This window comes from Saccopteryx bilineata, chromosome 1, assembly GCF_036850765.1.
Source record: "Saccopteryx bilineata isolate mSacBil1 chromosome 1, mSacBil1_pri_phased_curated, whole genome shotgun sequence".
Taxonomy (NCBI): Eukaryota; Metazoa; Chordata; class Mammalia; order Chiroptera; family Emballonuridae; genus Saccopteryx; species Saccopteryx bilineata.
In genome coordinates, this window is record NC_089490.1 from 351,437,541 (window position 1) to 351,456,037 (window position 18,497).

Here is an 18,497-nt window from a genome sequence, read left to right on the forward strand (position 1 = left end):
TTCAGTCTGGAAACAATTAAAAATCAAAGTGCAATAATTGCTCTTTCATTAAATTCCTGTTCAATAGTAGATAGATCTAGAGGCTAAAGAGAACACAGAGCCCTAAGGAGCATGTATTATGCCCCGTGTTTTACAACATAATATGCTGAAATGTGGACCACAGCAAAGTGGTTAGCTCCGGGGATGCACTTTAGGTGATGGAAGTAGGATCATGGTTCATTCAGGTTTCAAGTTGGCTAATGCTTCCTTTTACCCTGAAAAGCTCTTATTTACTCACTGGTGTCCCTCCACCTAAAATCTGATATTTCAAAAGATATCCTGAGTATACCAGGACCCTTCATCCTGATATCTAAACATCTCTTGAGCCTCTGACTTCCTCCAATATTTTTCAGATGAATTTTTTATACTTTCTTTACAGACAAGCTCAAAGACATTAAGTTTTATTATAGCTGCTATTTCCAAACACTTGATTGGTCCAAGACTTTAAAGCCATATCTGCCTTACCTCAGCCTGCTCATCAATGTATATGCTATGTTGTGGTTTGACTTTGAAAGAAAGGTACTTATTGTAGGTTAAAGTGTAAGACCTGATAAAGTGCCAGCTTTTACACATTTTATTGCAAAACAGATCTCTTTAATCACATTCTGGAACCCTGCATCTTATACAAATATCTCATACAAAGTCTGAAGAGAACATTTTGTTCTCTGGTGCTCTGGATGTGAGCTTGTCTCAGTGACTCAAGGTGAAGGCAAGAGTAAATCTTGAATATGAGATTTGTGGGAGGCACACACCCTAGTCTGTTCCTGTGTACTCCACATAAAAACACTTCCCACAACTGAGCCCTCCACTCTACTTTTATTGTCAACAGCATAAATAGATCAAATACAGACTATGCCAACAACCACTCTACTATTTATTTTTGCATTAACCACCAGACAATAAATCATCTATTCTTCTTTCTCAACTGTGAGAATAAAAGAATGGGACAAACACTTGAAAACAAATGGGGCATAAAATACATCAATCCTTAAAACAAGTAAATCTGTCTAGTGAATCATTCTAATTACTCAAGTGCAAAGATCTGTCTATATTTCAGCATCTGGACATAAGATCCCACCAAGGCTTGCAGGAATGTTTCCTGAAGAATCAACTCTCCTTCTTTCCATTGGGATGAGGGGTGATGAGAGAAAAGACTTGTCACACATGTGTCACCCCTGAAAAGATAAAATTCATAATATTAAATATAAGCAAAGAAGTCAGCACTAAAATCTATTTTTTCTCTACATCAGGAAAAAATCTGGGGTTTGTGTGAAGCAGTATACACAAGAGTGAGAGGTGAACAAGACAGCTAAACACTAAATAAATAATATATATGACTGCCAGGGTCCAGCCCCGGGGGGGATCCAGGGGTCCCACAGGAGGAGATGGCGTCGGCGAAAATGGAGTGAGAGAGCCGAATTCTTTTCTTTCTCTTTATTCTCCGGTTAGCATTTACTGCCAGGCATCTCTGCTCAATGCTAGTATAGCTCCCTTTTTATACACACACACTGAGTTACAATCACATGGTGTTAATTATTGCTTTTGTTTCACTATGTTTGCATGTTTCCAGATAACAGTTAATTTACATCTATGAGTCACAAATCAGGTAGCAAATCATTCAAAATAACTTGAATAACATCAGTAAAAGCTTTTAAAGTATTAGTCTGTTGTGAGTTAAGGGGCAGAGAGAGATTTAGCAGACGACTAACAATGGACCACCGCTTGCTCAGGTAAATGGCCTTGAGTTTATGCAGTGTCCTACAAGATTCTGAAAGGTCTGCCTCTAAAGAAATTAACATAACATTAAGGATAGCTTTCACCCAAAGATATGCAGAGTGCACTTGCAAGATAGCCCAGCAGCAACACAAGACATTAACTGTTATTACTTCCTACATTTTATTTAAACACTAGTTAAGTTCTGACTCTATTCTTCTCAGAATATACCACTATTTGCAGGTCAAATAAGCAGGAAGAAAGGAATGATTCTCTACTTATCACATGAAAAGGCTAGGGAGGAAAAAATGTTAAGTGAAGGCCGAAGGGTGCTCTGTGCACAGCCACTGCCTCCTAAGTCACAATTTATTCTTTTTAACATGATTAAGAAGAAATTCTCCTACAGACTTAACCCTTTACGAGGGATATCATAGCCAGCCTCTTATGTCTATGAGCCCAGTTCAAGGGGCTTACAGGCTTTTCTGTGGAACTCACACCCTCTGTCTCATATCCAAAGAAATCACTATGAATCTACAGGGAAAGCGCGGTGCTATTATCCCTGTGCCACAAATAATAGCACACACCCAGAAAAAGGGGGGATATAAGGCCAGATTAATTCAAAAAGTCAAAGGGGGGAGTATCATTGTGCCTTTCCTTTGTGGTGACTTTGTCACCCCACAGCCATTGGTCTTCTCTGCTGTGACTTTGTCAATCAGCAGTTTTTGATCTTCTTCTGCTGTGACCTTGTCAGCCAGCAGTTGTGGGTCTTCTTCTGCTGTGACCTTGTCAGCTAGCAGTTGTGGGTCTTCTCCTGCTGTGACCTTGTCAGCCAGCAGTTGTGGATCGGCTCCCAACATATGACCGTATCTTCAGCATATAGTATCCATTCTTCTTTGTCTCCTCTATCCAATAAAATCTAGAAACTGAACCCTCCTTCCTCTTTAACCCTCCACCAACACAGGAATCCCACAGCCACTCACTTGTCTGGCATTCATAATCTTTAAGCCCTTGCAGCATCCATCTCAAGTCAGGAACTTGGAACCATCTCCTTTGTTACCTGCAGAGATTTGGCTTCTTTAGAGTGAAGTTTTTAATCCTAGAGATGACAAAAATGGATGTCAATGCCTCTGAATTTTAGTCTCTTCAAAACCACTGATTTCTTTCTATTAGCTTCCTTGAGCACTTCTGCCCCTTCCATGGAGACCCAGAGAAAGAAGAAAGTTGACTCCTGATTTTGGAACCAGAGAAATTGTGCTCATGTCTACTCTCCCAGTTTTCTCCTGGGTGAACTTGAGAACTCAATGACCTTTCAGAAGCACAGTTTATTTCTTCTAATATGAAAACTAACCTCTCTCTCTCCCTCCTAAAAGTCTTATGAAATTATATGCAACAGTAGATTTTTATAAATGCAAAATTTTGTATGTTAAAACAAATTTATTCAAGGAAAAGTCATAGTGTGGCTTTAGAGCCCAGGCATATGATAAGAGACTGAGATTATAGACCATCGTTCCTGATTGTTTGAGATATATCAGGTGTGGGAATGCTGTTTGAAGAGTACCAAGACCTTTAAATTTTATTGCCCAGGAGAAAGGCCCCCAGAACAACATCTGAGATTTGAAGTTCATGGGAAAAAATATAACACTTGGAAAAGTTGATTCATTGAACACTATACTATTAGTATTCTAAATTTCATGTGTTTAGAAAATATTGATGCAGTAAAGTAGTTATGACAATTTAGATACAAAAGGAATTCCCTCCCATTTGGATTCAAAATAAGATTGCTCAGTAGTTTGCACCAGAGCCAAATTATTTCTTGATATTCAAGTTTGCTTTTGAAAAATAAAGTGAACTATATAGAAAGACCCATTTCTTCTTTTTCTAGAGAAGATATTTAAATATAAAAGAGTAGTTTCCAAATGTGAGTTCTAAACATGTAGAGTAGATACAACTTGATAGATACGTGAATTCCAAACTGCCCTCTTGATGTTCCGCTTATCTGTCAGACCTCACCCTTACTGGACTATTGACCCTGAGACAGAGGAATTCCAAAAAGTTGACAACCCACCCCAAGGAGGGGCTCAGGACATACCAGGACTTTTGGTTCAACACCCACATGCTCGAAGCCCCCCAAGGAGGAACATTCCAGACATACCAGGTGTAAAGCCAGGAGGCATGGCCAGAGCCACCATCAGAGCAGCCTGGTCCATGCAGGTTCGCATTGGATTCGGACAGTCGGCAAAGAAACAGCGGAGCCAAAAACTGGTGGGCCATAGTCTTTAATTCTAGCTTTGCACCCGGCGGGCAAGTAAAAATACACACTGGGCTCCAAAACCCAGTCACATTCAGTGCTCACAAAGCTACTGACTTATCCGAGTTTCCTAGAATCAAAGGTTTCTAGCTCACCAGACTTATTCACCTCTGTTCCTCATCTCCTTTCCTTATCCCAGATACAAACTCTACACAAACTGGCATCTCACTCAGCACTCTGCCATCTTGGCTGCTTCTCCTGGCCTCCTCCACGTGGCCTTACTCTGCTCTCCTCTGCTCTCTCTTCTAATCTCAGGAACCAAGAGCCCAAACTCCGGTTTTGCCCCCACTTTATACTGTAGCTTCACAACCTCTAATCCAATATACAAAGTAGGGAAGTCTCTAATACAAAGTCACTTCTCTGAGGCATGATTGGATTGTACCACCCCTCATCAAAAAGGGTGGGAAAGGCTTAATCCCAAAACCAAGCCTCATGCTACAACAATTCTCAACACACATTAATATCACCTGGGCAACGGCCTCTTTAACAAAGTGAGCATAATACATTTTATCTGCCCAACACCAGGACTTTTGCCTCAGTATCCCCTCAGGCTCTCCCAAGCACTACATAACTCGCTCCTAGTCTGTAACTGGTGCTCTTCTCCCCCAGGAGGAGTGCCCGGCAGGGTTCCTTTCTTTCTTTCAATAAAGCCTGTTACTCTGGTCTTTCGGACTCCCATGGATTCCAACATTTGGTGCCGAAACCCGGGACAGGGTACTAACTGCCTGGACGATCCCTCTTTGCTGTTCAAACTTACAACCAGGGAAGCAATGGGCAGCGGCAGCTCATCCCGGGCTTACTCCCTGATTCTGTTTGGACGTGTAATTGTGGGTTGATTGGCCGGCAGTCTAACCCTGTCCTGAACCCCTGCTGGACCAGAAGGTAAGGAGTTTCTCCCTTCCCCTTCCCTGGTTGGCCTCTAAATTTCTCTCTAAAAATATCCCTTTCTGGTCGGACGGTTTTCTCTGATACGCCTCACGTTTTGAGGGGTTTGACTCAGTCTCAGTGGACTGCACGGAAGACTAGGCGCCTAGCCAAACCTCTCCACTCTCTCGGACTTCTCGTCCTCGGAGCTCCCTAACAGGTGGTGACGACCTCTATCAGGGACAACTCCCCCACACGGAGATTCTCTCCTCTTGAGACAGTGACAAAAGGCAGGGACGCCCCCTCTTGCTCACCTGTCTCCACTCTGGGCTCTTCAGGGTCTAAGCCTTCCGACCAGACCCCTCTAGGATGTCTCATAAAAATCCTCGCCAAATTCGGTCTCTCAGACCTTAAACCAAAGAAATTAATCTTCTCTAACACGGCATGGCCTCAGTACAGACTAGACAATGACTCCCATTGGCCTGAAAACAGGACATTCGATTATAATATCCTAAGAGATCTTGACAATTTCTGCCACCGGACGGGGAGGGCATCAGAAGTTCCTTACGTGCAGGCTTTCTTCTCCTTTCTCTCCTGTCATTAATTTCTGTACTTTCTGTTCTACACGCAGGCCGTTTTTGGCCAAAGAAACCTCACCTAAAACCTCTGCTCCTAATCTTTCCTTCTCCACGGACTCCCAAACTCTCTCCTTCTTCTGCCTGACCCCCAGGGCACCCCTCTCTCGGGACCCCTCTCTAGTCTCTCAGCAAATCTTTTTGCTGGAGTCTCTTCCCTCCAGAAAGCCTCTTTCCTTCACTAAATCCTGTTTTTTCATTCATCAGTCTCTTTCTTCTCCCCTGCTGGCCAGGGGCCTCTCCCTTCTCCACTGTTTTCTTCGTCACCTCCCCCCTCCTTAGAAGCTGTAGCTCTGGCTGCAGTGCCTGTCTCATATCTGATCTCTCTTCCCTCCTTACAAACTGCAGTTCTGTCTGTCTCCTCTCCGACCCCTCCTGCTTCCTTACAAACTGTGACTGTGCCTCTTTCCTCCTTCCCTCTCCTCTCCTCAGAGCTCTAGATCCTTTTGACTCCTCTTACCATGTGGTGCCACACCAATACTTTAACCTCCTTCTCTCCTGCAGATTCTGACCCTCCTTCTTTCCATCCAGCTGCTCACACTGTCCATCCGTCTGCTTTCTCTCTTCCTCCCCTCTTTGCTGGCAACTCCCTGCCATCTCGAAAAACTTAAAAAACAGAATTGTATATTAAGCTATGTAAGTAATCTGTCTTGTTTCTTTGTTTGTCAGAAAATATCTCTAGTATAATTTGAATTGAAACAACTAAAGCGCGCTCATTTAAATTTCTTAATTCATAACATGTGAAGTCTTTGTTTAATGTGTAACTGTGTCTGTTTCTAAGGCCTTAAACCAGTAATTACCCACCTCATAAACCAGGTTTACTCATCCCCATGGACTCTCCCTGCAATACCCCCACCCTTCCTCGTCGAAAACCTTCAGGGGCTTATTGCCTTATACAAGCCTTACACCTAATCAATGAGGCAGTAATTCCCCTCCATCCAGTGGTCCCTAATCTCTGTAAATTACTGTCACACATTTTCTCAAACACCACTCATTCACAATCCTAGCCCTCAAGAATGCCTTCTTTACCATTCCTCTGCACCCTGACTCTTACTTTCTGTTTGCCTTTACCCAGACTCTAATGCAGTCCAGCAATTTACCTGGATTGTCTTACCCCAGGGGATCAGAAACAGCCCACACCTGTTTGGGCAGGCACTAGCTCAGGATTTAGCAGCATGCAATCTCAAAACTAGTACTTTTATAATATGTAGATAACCTACTCCTCTGCAGCCCCTCCCTGCCTGCCTCAAGGAGACACACCTCCACCCTTCTTAACTTCCTCGCTATGAACTGTTATCCTGTCTTCTCTGCTAAGGCTCAACTTCATTCTCAGTCCATAGTCTATGTAAGCATCGCCTTAACCCCCACCACCTGAAGTCTCACCCTAGATCAAACTCAGACCCTCCACAGTCTCCAACCATCTACCACAACAGATCAAATCTTTTCTTTCCTCAGTCTAATAGGCTTCTTTAAACACTGAATTCCCAATTTTGCTCTCTTAGTCAAGCCCCTCAGTGAGATCTTCTGAGCATGGCTTTTAAGGTCTATAATGACCAAGGAAGTAACGGAAAAGGCAAAGAAGGCCCCAAAAAAGTCAGGAAATACCAACTTTTGGCTCCAGCATCCTAAGGGGTTTCATAGCATTCTATCAAGGCCCTGCTCCAGAGTGGAAAGAAAGGTCATTGAACTGAAGCCTGCCAGGCTTCCCGGCCCCACCGGGGACACACCTGTGCTGGGAAAGAGGGACATGAGAAGGTAAGCTGCCCCCTTGCTCCAGGGAGGGAGGGTTCAGTCACTTCTAGTCCTGCTCCAGCTACCTGTGACCTGACCTTGCCCAGCGTGCTGGGAATTGCCACTGAAGGCCCAAGGACATCGTTCATTCACGAGCCTAAGGTATTTCTTCCCAGTAGCAGATAAGCTGATCTCCTTTCTTGTAAACACAAGGGCCATCTACTATGCCTTGCCTGAATATTTAAGTTTTATTTATCCCTCAAAGATCTCTACTGTGGGTATTGACAGTCTGATTTTGTTGCTTTATTTAATGTATAGTATCTCCTTTATTCCTCTTGTCTCCATGCCCCATGCCTATTATAGGCTGGGACCTGCTGGTAATTCCAGCTAGAAGCAGTGGTCACTAGGACTTAAACTCTAACTGCAAAGTGTAGAAATGTAACACCCTTTCCCTAAGTACTTTCAGGTTTTATAGGTCACTGAGCAAACTGTTCAAACACTGTCCAAGAGGCACTTCCAGCATTAGATCACCCAAGGACTGACTTTCACATGGACAGGTCCACACACCATGATCCTGACAACTCCCACTGCTGCTAAAATAGAAAAACGGAATGCCTTACTCCAATCACAAACCTGAAGCTGGTTGTTCTACGTATGGCAAATATATGAAAAAACTTAAGAACTCTGTTAGTCAGGCTTTGGGAAAAGGGAAACTAGGTTAAAAAGAAAGTCAACTTGATTGTCATTAGAGGTTAAAATTTTTTAAATCAAGAGTTCTGACTAGAAAGGAATTGTATGGTTTTGATAATAGAAGGTATAAGGTATGGAAATACTTTTGAAAGAAAAAGGAAAAGCAAGTTGTTATGAAGGCCAGTTATTTCTGGATAAGAAAGTATATGAAAGTTGAAGGTTTATGTAAGTTGTAGAAGGTTTGTGCAGGTTGTAGGAGATTTGTAAAAAGAATTTGTACAGTCAGAAAACTGGTTTTCAAAGAATGTTTAATCAGTCACCTTAGCTAACAATCCTTTACCCTCCCCACTTATTAGGATGACTCTTTCCTCCACCCTGACCATCTGGAGCTCAGAAACAGAGAAACAAAACTGACCCCTTGTCCTTCTATTCTCTATTCACCTCTCAGCCTGCCTCACCAAATCAGGAACTTTCTACTCGTGTGGGACCAACACCTATCTGCGTCCCCATACTAATTAGACAAAAACCTGTATCCTAATCTATCTCACCCTAAATATCAACCTAATCCCACCCATGAGCCTCTTCCAGTTCCTAATACACTATCCATCAATGTAAGGACCAAACAAGCTATACAGGTAATTTCTCTTCTTATTGCTTTAAAAATCTCTACAAAAGTAGATCTAGGGGCAGGGGGACTGGCCACTTCCCTATCTTATTCCTACTTTCTCTCTCTCTGAAGCCCAGCGGATTTGTATACATGGAATCAGTGGTTTTGCGCAACCTGGGTATCTTGACAATTGCCTTTCATTGGTCCACTCACTCTCCTATTTACTTTTCTAACTTTTAAACCCTGCCTCTTACATTTGTTTACTAGTTTCTTACAGAACTGCATGCAGACCTTCACCAATCAGACAACTGGAAAAATCTACCTAACCCTACACATCAACCCTGAAACCTGCCCTTGTGAAATAGAAAAATCTGAAACCCTGTATCAGCAAACCTCCTAAATTCTATCTTTCAACCTCTACAGGTCCCCTAACCCTAAAGCTCTCCCATATCTGTGAAGAACTAGGAGAATGAATAGCATCCACCTCTTAACGCTTCTCAGTCTTTTTCCCTTCACATAGTAAGAAGACAAGATCACTGGGTCTTCTTGGAGCCTACAAATGGACATGAAACATTTCTTTTAACTCAAGCTAACTGCTCTCTCCAGGTCTGCCAGGAAAAAATATCTCTAACTTTACCATGGAAGAACTTTCACACACACACCCCTATACAACCCTCCTTATTTCTGCATTGCTAATCTCCAAATACCTGCCTTTTTCTTTATTAAGTTCCTACAGGCCGGGATGAGAAAAATGTCTAGGATTACCTACAATCAAATGCTCCTACACTCCTATTCCCCAGTACCCCAAGGAGAACTTCATGAGGGAAATATCAAATAGGTAGGGATGACAGCAGGAAGAAGCCGCCCCTCAGCCCGAGAAGTTCCCTCCTGAATGTTCTCCAAACTCCCCCTTCCTTTTCAACCACACATACGCAGTCCTTCTAAAAACTTACACCAACAGGTTCCCTGTCTCCTAAAATCTCCATATGTCCTCCCATTCAAGAGGAACCAGACCAGCACGTCTCATGAGACTCATCCAGGAGACCATGGATCACCATGTCACTCTGTTCACTCGGCACTAACAGCAAGCAACTAACAATTATTACCTCGCAAAATTTTTTTTTAACTTCCTCACTCAGGTTTTCAGAAACATCGCCTGGTTCAGACCTCACAGCATGGAAATTGACGACCTTCTGAACTGGATGGGGGACTTGGCTTGACAAGGTTCCCTTCTTGAGTTCTCTCCAGAAGAAGAAATAATTTTCCAATTGTTTCTCCTCTTTCTCCTCATCACCCTTCACCATATATTATAAAATTAATAACTGCCTTTCTTTTATATGTAACCACAGAGTCAAGAAATGATAGATACGTGAATTCCAAACTGCCCTCTTGATGTTCCGCTTATCTGTCAGACCTCACCCTTACTGGACTATTGACCCTGAAACAGAGGAATTCCAAAAAGTTGACAACCCACCCCAAGGAGGGGCTCAGGACATACCAGGACTTTTGGTTCAACACCCACATGCTCAAAGCCCCCCAAGGAGGAGCATTCCAGACATACCAGGACTTTTGCCTCAGTATCCCCTCAGGCTCTCCCAAGCACTACATAACTCGCTCCTAGTCTGTAACTGGTGCTCTTCTCCCCCAGGAGGAGTGCCCGGCAGGGTTCCTTTCTTTCTTTCAATAAAGCCTGTTACTCTGGTCTTTCGGACTCCCATGGATTCCAACACAACCTACACACAATAGATCAAGCAGCTATAAAATAAAAACTGGAGTTAAACACAGGTATGGTAGGTGACTAATTGAGTTTATCTTCAGTTCGTGATGAAAATATGAATCTCTTCTATAAATTCCAGAAAAAAATAAATCTTGTTTTAAGTTATTTTAAATAATATTTTGTCCTTCATTGGATAAGGAACCTATATTAAAACATCACTGTGTTGATGCTGAAATAATATAAAGCAATGTTGGAAGCAAGTATCCATTTTTAATTGCAATTAATTTAATATCAATTTGAAGTAGATAATGATAACACAGTATGCATACTGTAATTAGAAGAGTAATCATCACAAAAATAGAAAAGAGAAAAAAACATACTAGAAATATCAAAAGAAGCTAGTCAATGAGAAAGAACAATAAAAATTTATTTTCATATACAACATATAGAAGCAAATAACAATATACAAGAAATAGAGCTACAATAATTATTTTAAATATAATTGTGTTATTTCACCAATTATGACACAGAGATTGTTGGACTAAACCAAAATTATTTTTAATTTTATTTTTAAGTGAGAGGAGGGTAGATAGAGAGAAAGACTCTCACATGTGCCCCAACCAAGATATACCTTACAACACCCAAGCAGCAGATTTTTGAATAAACTGAGCTATCCTCAGCATTTGAGGCTTATGCTCAGACTTACCCCACTATCCTTAGCTCCCCGGGCCAATAGTTGAATCAATCAAGCCACTGGCTGCAAGTGTGTAAGAGAGAAGGAAGGAGGAGAGAAAGAGGAGGTTAAGCAGATGGTTGTTTCTCATGTGTTCTGTGACCTGGGATCAAACCCAGCACTTTCACCTGCCTGGCCAATGCTCTATCAACTGAGCCAGCTTGCCAGGGCCTTCAATAATTTCTAGCTGCAAGAGACATGTTTTGGATTCAAAGTGACAAATATGGCAAAAGTAAAAAGATAGAATTCTGGTCAAAATGATGAATGAAGCCGGGCCTGACCAGGAGGTGACACAGCAAATACTGCATTGGACTGGATTGCGGAGGACCCAGGTTCAAAACTCTAAGATGGCCGACTTGACCGCAGGCTCATCAGCTTGAGCGAGTGGTCACTCGCTCTGCTGTAGACCCCCAGTCAAAGCATATATAAGAAAGCAATCACTAAAAAACTAAGGAGCTACAATAAAAAATTGATGTTTCTCAACTCTCTCCCTTCCGGTCTGTCTGTCCCTGTCTTTTTTTCTGACTCTCTCTCTCTGTCTCTATCAAAAAAAAAAATCATGAAGTAGGTAAACACTGGATCATCTTTTTCACAATCACATGAAAATTATATAATAACGACCCTTGAAAACCAAAAGAATATAAGCTGAAAAAATTCCAATAACTAAGGATGTAAAGAAGTCACTTGGAGACTGTTAAGAGGGGCATAGGCAAAATGGGCTTGCTCGACATCCACATACAGAGGGTAAAAAATAAAAAGAATATCTTGTCCGTAAGGATCCCAACTGAGAAACAAGGAGTCCCAGCTCCACACCAAGCTCCAAAGTCAGGAATTCAGGGAACACGAGTCCCCTCAATATCTGGCTGTTAAAATCAGCAGAGAATCAGTTCAAACAACATGGAAAGATGCTACAGACACATGTGTCCTCTTAAATGACCCTAGCAAGGAGTCACTCACCAACAAACACTTGTCCTAAGCTCCACAGAAAGAAGAGAAGCTTGAAAAGTGCCAGAGACATATAGAAAGACAATGAATTGTCTCCCTTCAGATTTTAGCCTGCCACCCTTCAGATTTTAGTCTCTCAGGGACTAAAATGCCAGTAGGTGGCACTGTTCTTTTGTTGAGCCCTACCCCTACACAACCAGTAGACACAGGTCAATGATTAAAAAAAAAAAGTCGCTGTTGACTTGGCTAACATGACTCTTGCCCCACTCTGGTGATTCTCTGAGACCCTACCCCACCGAATTCAAGCCTCTCACCCATTCTCGTCTAGAGCTTAAGCCATAGAAGCCACTGACCAGCCAGCTTACATTGCTGATTTTCCTCAAGTCTTTCAAATGTTCACAGAACCAAAATCAGCAATGGCTGACCTTACTGGCAGTTGGGGCATCTGAACTTGGTTAATAGAATAGCATCTGCAAGGTAGCTCCAAGACCAGCGCAGACAACCACCAACCTCAGATCACTTTGTTGCTCCTACCAGGTGGTGCTTCTCCAGACACAGGAAGTAGGTGACCTTAGCCAGCACCAAAATTCTAAATACAGTTTATAAGAATGCTCAATGAACTTAGGGGAAGAAAAGATGATCTCAGGGAGATCATAGTAAACATGAAAAACCAAAGGAAAAAAAAAAGGAGATAGAAAGCATAAAAAAGCAGTAAGAGAAAAGAAGTTAGTTGCATATAAAGAAGCTCCCACAAGATTACCAGCTGATTTAACAATGGAAATATTGTATTCCAGAAGAGATTGTCATGTCATATTTAAAGTAATGAAAATCAAGTACCTAAAACCTAGATTAGTCTGCATAGCGACCCTATCATTTAGAATTGAAGGAGACATAAAGAGATTCCCGGATAAGAAAAAGCTGAAAGAGTTCATCAGTACGAAAGAAGTATTACAAGGAATGTTAAAGAAAATTTGGAGAAAGGAAAAAAAAAAAAGATAAAAAATTTGGATAAGAACATCATCAAGTCTGACCTGTGGTAGCGCAGTGGATAAAGCGTCGACCTGGAAATGCTGAGGTCGCCGGTTCGAAACCCTGGGCTTGCCTGGTCAAGGCACATATGGGAGTTGATGCTTCCAGCTCCTCCCCCTTCTCTCTCTCTGTCTCTCTTTCTCTCTCTCTCTCTCTCCTTTCTAAAAATAAATAAATTAATTAAAAAAAAAAAAAAAAAAAAAAGAACATCATCAAGAGGCCCTGGCCAGTTGGATCAATGGTAGAGCATCAGCCCAGCATGTAGAAGTCACAGGTTTGATTCCCAGCCTGGCACACAGGAAAAGCACCCTTTTTTTTTTCACCCTTTTCCCTCACCTTTCTCTCTATCTCTCTCTTCCCATTCCACAGCCAAGGCTCTATGGAAGGAAGGTTGACCAGGGTCCTGAGGATGGCCTCATGGCCTCCGCCTCAGACACTGGAATGGATCTGGTTGCAATAGAGCAACTCCCCAGATGGACCAAGTATCACCCCCTGGTGGGTATGCCGGGTGGATCCCGGTCAGAGGAATGCGGGAGTCTGTCACTTGCATTCCTACCCCCTCCACTTCTCACTTCTGGGGAAAAAAAAGAAAAAGTATATCATCAAGAATGTAGAACATTGGCCCTGGCCGGTTAGCTCAGGGGTGGAGCATTGGCCTGGCGTGCAGGAGTTTTGGGTTCGATTTCCAGCCAGGGCACACAGGAGAAGTGCCCATCTGCTTCTCCACCCCTACCCCTCTCCTTCCTCTCTGTCTCTCTTTTCCCCTCCTGCAGCCAAGGCTTCATTGGAGCAAAGTTGGCCTGGTGCTGAGGATGGCTCTATGGCCTCTGCCTCAGGCGCTAGAATGGCTCTGGTTGCAAAACAGCAATGCCCCAGATGTGCAGAGCATCGCCCCCTGGTGGGCATGCCTGGTGGATCCCGGTCGGGCGCATGTAAGAGTGTCTGACTGCTTCCCCATTTCCAGCTTCAGAAAAATGCAAAAAAAAAAAAGAATGTAGAACACATGAATAACATAATAAACCAGATCAACCCAATTGGCATCTCTAAACCCCTTCACCCAATTAATGCTTAATGCAGTCTTTTTGAATTCCTATAAAAATTATTTGCCATATAATATTTTAGGCTATGAAGTGTGTATCAATACATTTAAAAGACTAAAATAATACAACATGTTTTCTGATTAGAAAAAAATGAAAATGCATAGCAAGAGAAAACATTAAAAATCACGCTGTATTTGCATATAAATATCAGTTTCAAATATCCAAAGGATTAATGAAAACAACAAATCACAAAGAAAATTTGGAAATAAGTTGAATTCAATAAAAATAAAAAATAATGCAAAAATATGGAACATAGCTAAAACAATTCATTTATAAAATTAAAATGATAAAAGAAAAGACTGTGTCAAATTGTTCACCAAAGGACCTTGCCAGTAGGCTCAGTGGTAGAGTGTTGCCCCACTGTATGGATGTCCCAGGTTTGATTCCCAGCCAGTGCACATAGAAGAAGCGCCCATCGGCTTCTCCACACTTCCCTGATTCTTTCTATCTCTCTCTTACCCTTCTGCAGCCAAGGATATATTGGAGCAAAGTTGGCCTGGGAAATGATGATGGCTCAATGGCCTCTACCTCAGGTGCAATGGAGAAATGCCCCAGATGGACAGAGCATCACCTCCTAGTGGGCATGCCGGTGGATCCTAATTAGATGCATGCAGGAGTCTATCTCTTTGCTTCCCAGGTTCTCACTTCAGAAACTATACAAAAGAAAAGAAAAGATTTATCTATATGTCACTTCAAAAAACTAGAAAAATAACAACAAATTAAACACAATACACATGATAACACATACTGATATACACATGTGCATATAGAAATACTCAAAAGAGACTATATAATTGAGAATAGAAGTCAATAATATAGGAAGGTTAAAAAAAGATAAATCATTAAAACAAAAGTTATTTCTGGAAAACATCAATAAAGTTAATAAACATAACTAAATTAAACCCACCCCCCAAAAAAAACACACACACAAATAACCAAAATCAGAAATAAAGTGGAGACAACTGCTGTGAACGCTGTAGAGATTATTACAAAGACTAAATTGATGTACAAACCTGACAATTTAGAGTGAGAAAGTTTCTAAAAACATGTCCTTTATCAAAAACTGACTCAAACAATGTACAAAAAAAAAAAGTAAACCTATACAAGCAAAAAAAATATTTTAAATTCTTTTAAAAAGGAAGACCCAGATTAAGATGGTTTCATTGATAAATGTATTAAATAATTAAAAAATAATACCAATTTTTCCCAATTATTTATTCAGAAAGAATAACAGAAAGAAAAAAAATCTGACACATTCTTTAAGAATAAGATAACCCAAATTCTTTGTTCATGAAGAGTTGCTTTAAATGTTCTAGTCTAGATCACAGATTCAGGAGCCTATACATATAATTGGACACAATGGATCATCACTCCACAGACAAATTTTAAACTGAAATCGATATTTTAATAAAAACAATAAATTCCTTGTAATTTATGTATTCAATTATGTCAATAACCAATAGAAGAAATGCAAAGAAGGATTACTGCAGGACCAAAGAAACCTCAGAGTCACCACCAGAAACAATACAGCCACACAACATGGAAGGAAACTTAGTCTTCCTTTTCCTCAAGTTCAGATGCTGGGACTTCATCCCAAGTCCTACCTGCAGGATCTCCACTGTTGACCCCTGCAACTGATGCTCCAGATCTCAGATGAGATCTTTCATCAACTGGCTCTGCTGGACCAGCTCTTGTTCATCTTTTTCCAGGTAACAGAAATTATATCCGTCCTTCTTTCCAGCTTTAGCAGCTCTTTCTGCTCCTCACTGTCCAAGATACCTCTCTACTTTTTAAAATAATCCTGACAAATTGTCATTGCTTTTGTACTTGATTCTTCAAGAATGAGAAAGAGTGTAAGGAACTCAGGCTGGCAGAAATTGGGAGCCAGAAAAACAAGTATTTGAGTTGGAAGTTTTCCCAGCGAAGGGACATACACCAGAAGAGCAGTTCATGGAGAGCTGACGTTTCCTATTATTTTCCTTCATCACATTCCAAAATAATGACCTCATGTATGCATTATTGCGGCCAACCCTGAACCAAAAAGGGACATCTGGATATGGCTCAGCCATATCCACATATGCCACATATCTTACACAGATGCCCAGGACAGTCACACTTCACTTCATGAAACCTGATTCCCCTCTTATGCACACGCTGTTTCTAGCATTGAAAGCCAGGGATATATCCATGAGCCATTGGCAATAGGCTTCCCTTGAAAGAGTTAAAGGCTCAAGATAATGACATAAATGAACACAGAATTCACTAGTCATCTTCACCAGAGTCTCTTGTTGAGAATATCTAAACTACAAATATCTGTGTTAATTTGTGACATGTTAATTTTCAGCCTCATCCCTATGAGGGAGACAATAAAGAATGACTAATCAATGACTTGGCATAGGGACTGTCAGGGAACAAGGTAGAATGTAGTTCCATGTGACTAAAACACATGGTCCTGCCCAGTCTCCTTTAGAAAGAGTCTTCTCCTGCCTTCCAGAAAGTTATCTCCTCTCTGATTTCAGATCCTAATGTCTCAACTTTCTGCTGGTCTGCCCTAAGCCTGTCCAGAGCTGCCTGGAGCTTCTCCTGTGACAGAGGAATCACATCAGGAACCATGCAAATCTCTGTCTTGAAGGAAATCTGATGTGGTTAATATGTTCTTTAAAATTCTGAATATAGAGGTGATCACTCCATGTCAACAGAAGACTGATTGTGACTTAAAAGAAGAAACATGATCCTGTAGTAATGAAATAATGTAGGTTTCGATCCACCCAGCTGCCCAGTTACCCCTCCTGTCCAAAAGGGAAATGACCACTTGCTTGGACACCAAACCTACACCTATTAGCACAAGGCATAAAAATATCTACTCCTGCTTTAGAGTCTTCTCATCATTTTATAATTGTATGAAATGCACAGAATAGTCATTCAGGCCTAGAAGGTGAACATGGGAAGAAAAGTGAACACAGGCCTCAGGGATATGGTGGCAAGATACCTGATGTCAAATGGAAAGTGGAGATTCCCCATCAAGTCCCATTTCCTGTCCTGTCTCTCCCCCATCCTGGTCTGTAACCTTGTACTCCTGGGCAACCTCCTCCATGAGGAATGTGTTGTGACCACAGTGCTCTGGAGATTTCTCACAAAGCCAGCAAATTTACGTCTAATTGTCCTCACAGAAGAGCAGGAATTTCTCTCCATGGTGCACACAGGGATCTCTCTTTTGCTTCTCCCCTGAACTCAATTTCATCTCTATAAACCCCTCTACTATGTTGGCCACATGCTGGTTAGGTCACAAGTTTTCAATCTGGTAAGTAATTCAGCACACAGGGCAGCAGCTCCCTCCTTCTTAGCCAACAGTGAACTCCTTGTTGTTTGCAGTGATGCAGGTTTGACAGAACCTGTGCTCACAGTCCAGGCTCAGGACTTCTGTCAGGACCTCCAGGAAGATGGGACGGGTCCCCTCATCCATAATGTTCTTCAGGGTCAATGAATCCATCACAGTGGCTACCCCACTTTTATCTGTCCTGATTTGAGGTTCCTCGTGCTTACAAATTCCTGCTTTATTGGAAAAGTTAAAAGGAGGCAGCACAGAAAGAGAGGCATAAAATGATATTAACTGTGTAGAAATCAGGAACAAGGCAAGAACCAATATAGGACAAGAAAAGAAAAGGTAGAGAAAGAGTAAAGTAGTTCAGTGGCTGGTAGAGGAACTTTTTATAACATTTTAAATACTTTTTATTCATATGACATGACAAATTTAATTTTTCTCTGTGTAATAGTTGTTACAGTCCTTCACTTTTACTGAGCAGAAAGATGACCTGAGGCCTTTCTATTGTACTAAGACTCTGTGTGACCAACCATGGCTCCAGCTTAAGCTTTCTCATGCCAAACACATCCTCAGTGCAAAAAGCACCAAGCCAACATCGGAACATTTACAGCAAAATGGTGGGATCTTGATAACATGATACGAAGCGAAATAAGTAAATCAGAAAAAAAACAGGAACTGCATTATTCCATACGTAGGTGGGACATAAAAGTGAAACTAAGAGACATTGATAAGAGTGTGGTGGTTACAGGGGGAAGGGGGGAATGGGAGAGGGAAAGGGGGAGGGGGAGGGGCACAAAGAAAACAAGATAGAAGGTGACAGAGGACAATCTGACTTTGGGTGATGGGTATGCAACATAATTGAACGACAAGATAACCTGGACTTGTTATCTTTGAATATATGTATCCTTATTTATTGATGTCACCCCATTAAAAAAATAAAATTAAAAAAAAAAAGAAAATTGAAAATATTCATTGTAAAAAGTAACTTGGACCTCAAATTTCATATTAAGGCAGCAAAGACTTGGAAAGCTAAAAGACAGGTGGGAGAAAGTTAACATGGGCTG

General features: G+C 41.6%; 1 pseudogene; it reads right to left on the reverse strand.

The window, feature by feature from the left end:
- Positions 1 to 2,805: 2,805 nt before the first annotated feature.
- Positions 2,806 to 17,601, reverse strand: LOC136319620 (tripartite motif-containing protein 5-like; annotated as a pseudogene).
- Positions 17,602 to 18,497: the final 896 nt, after the last annotated feature.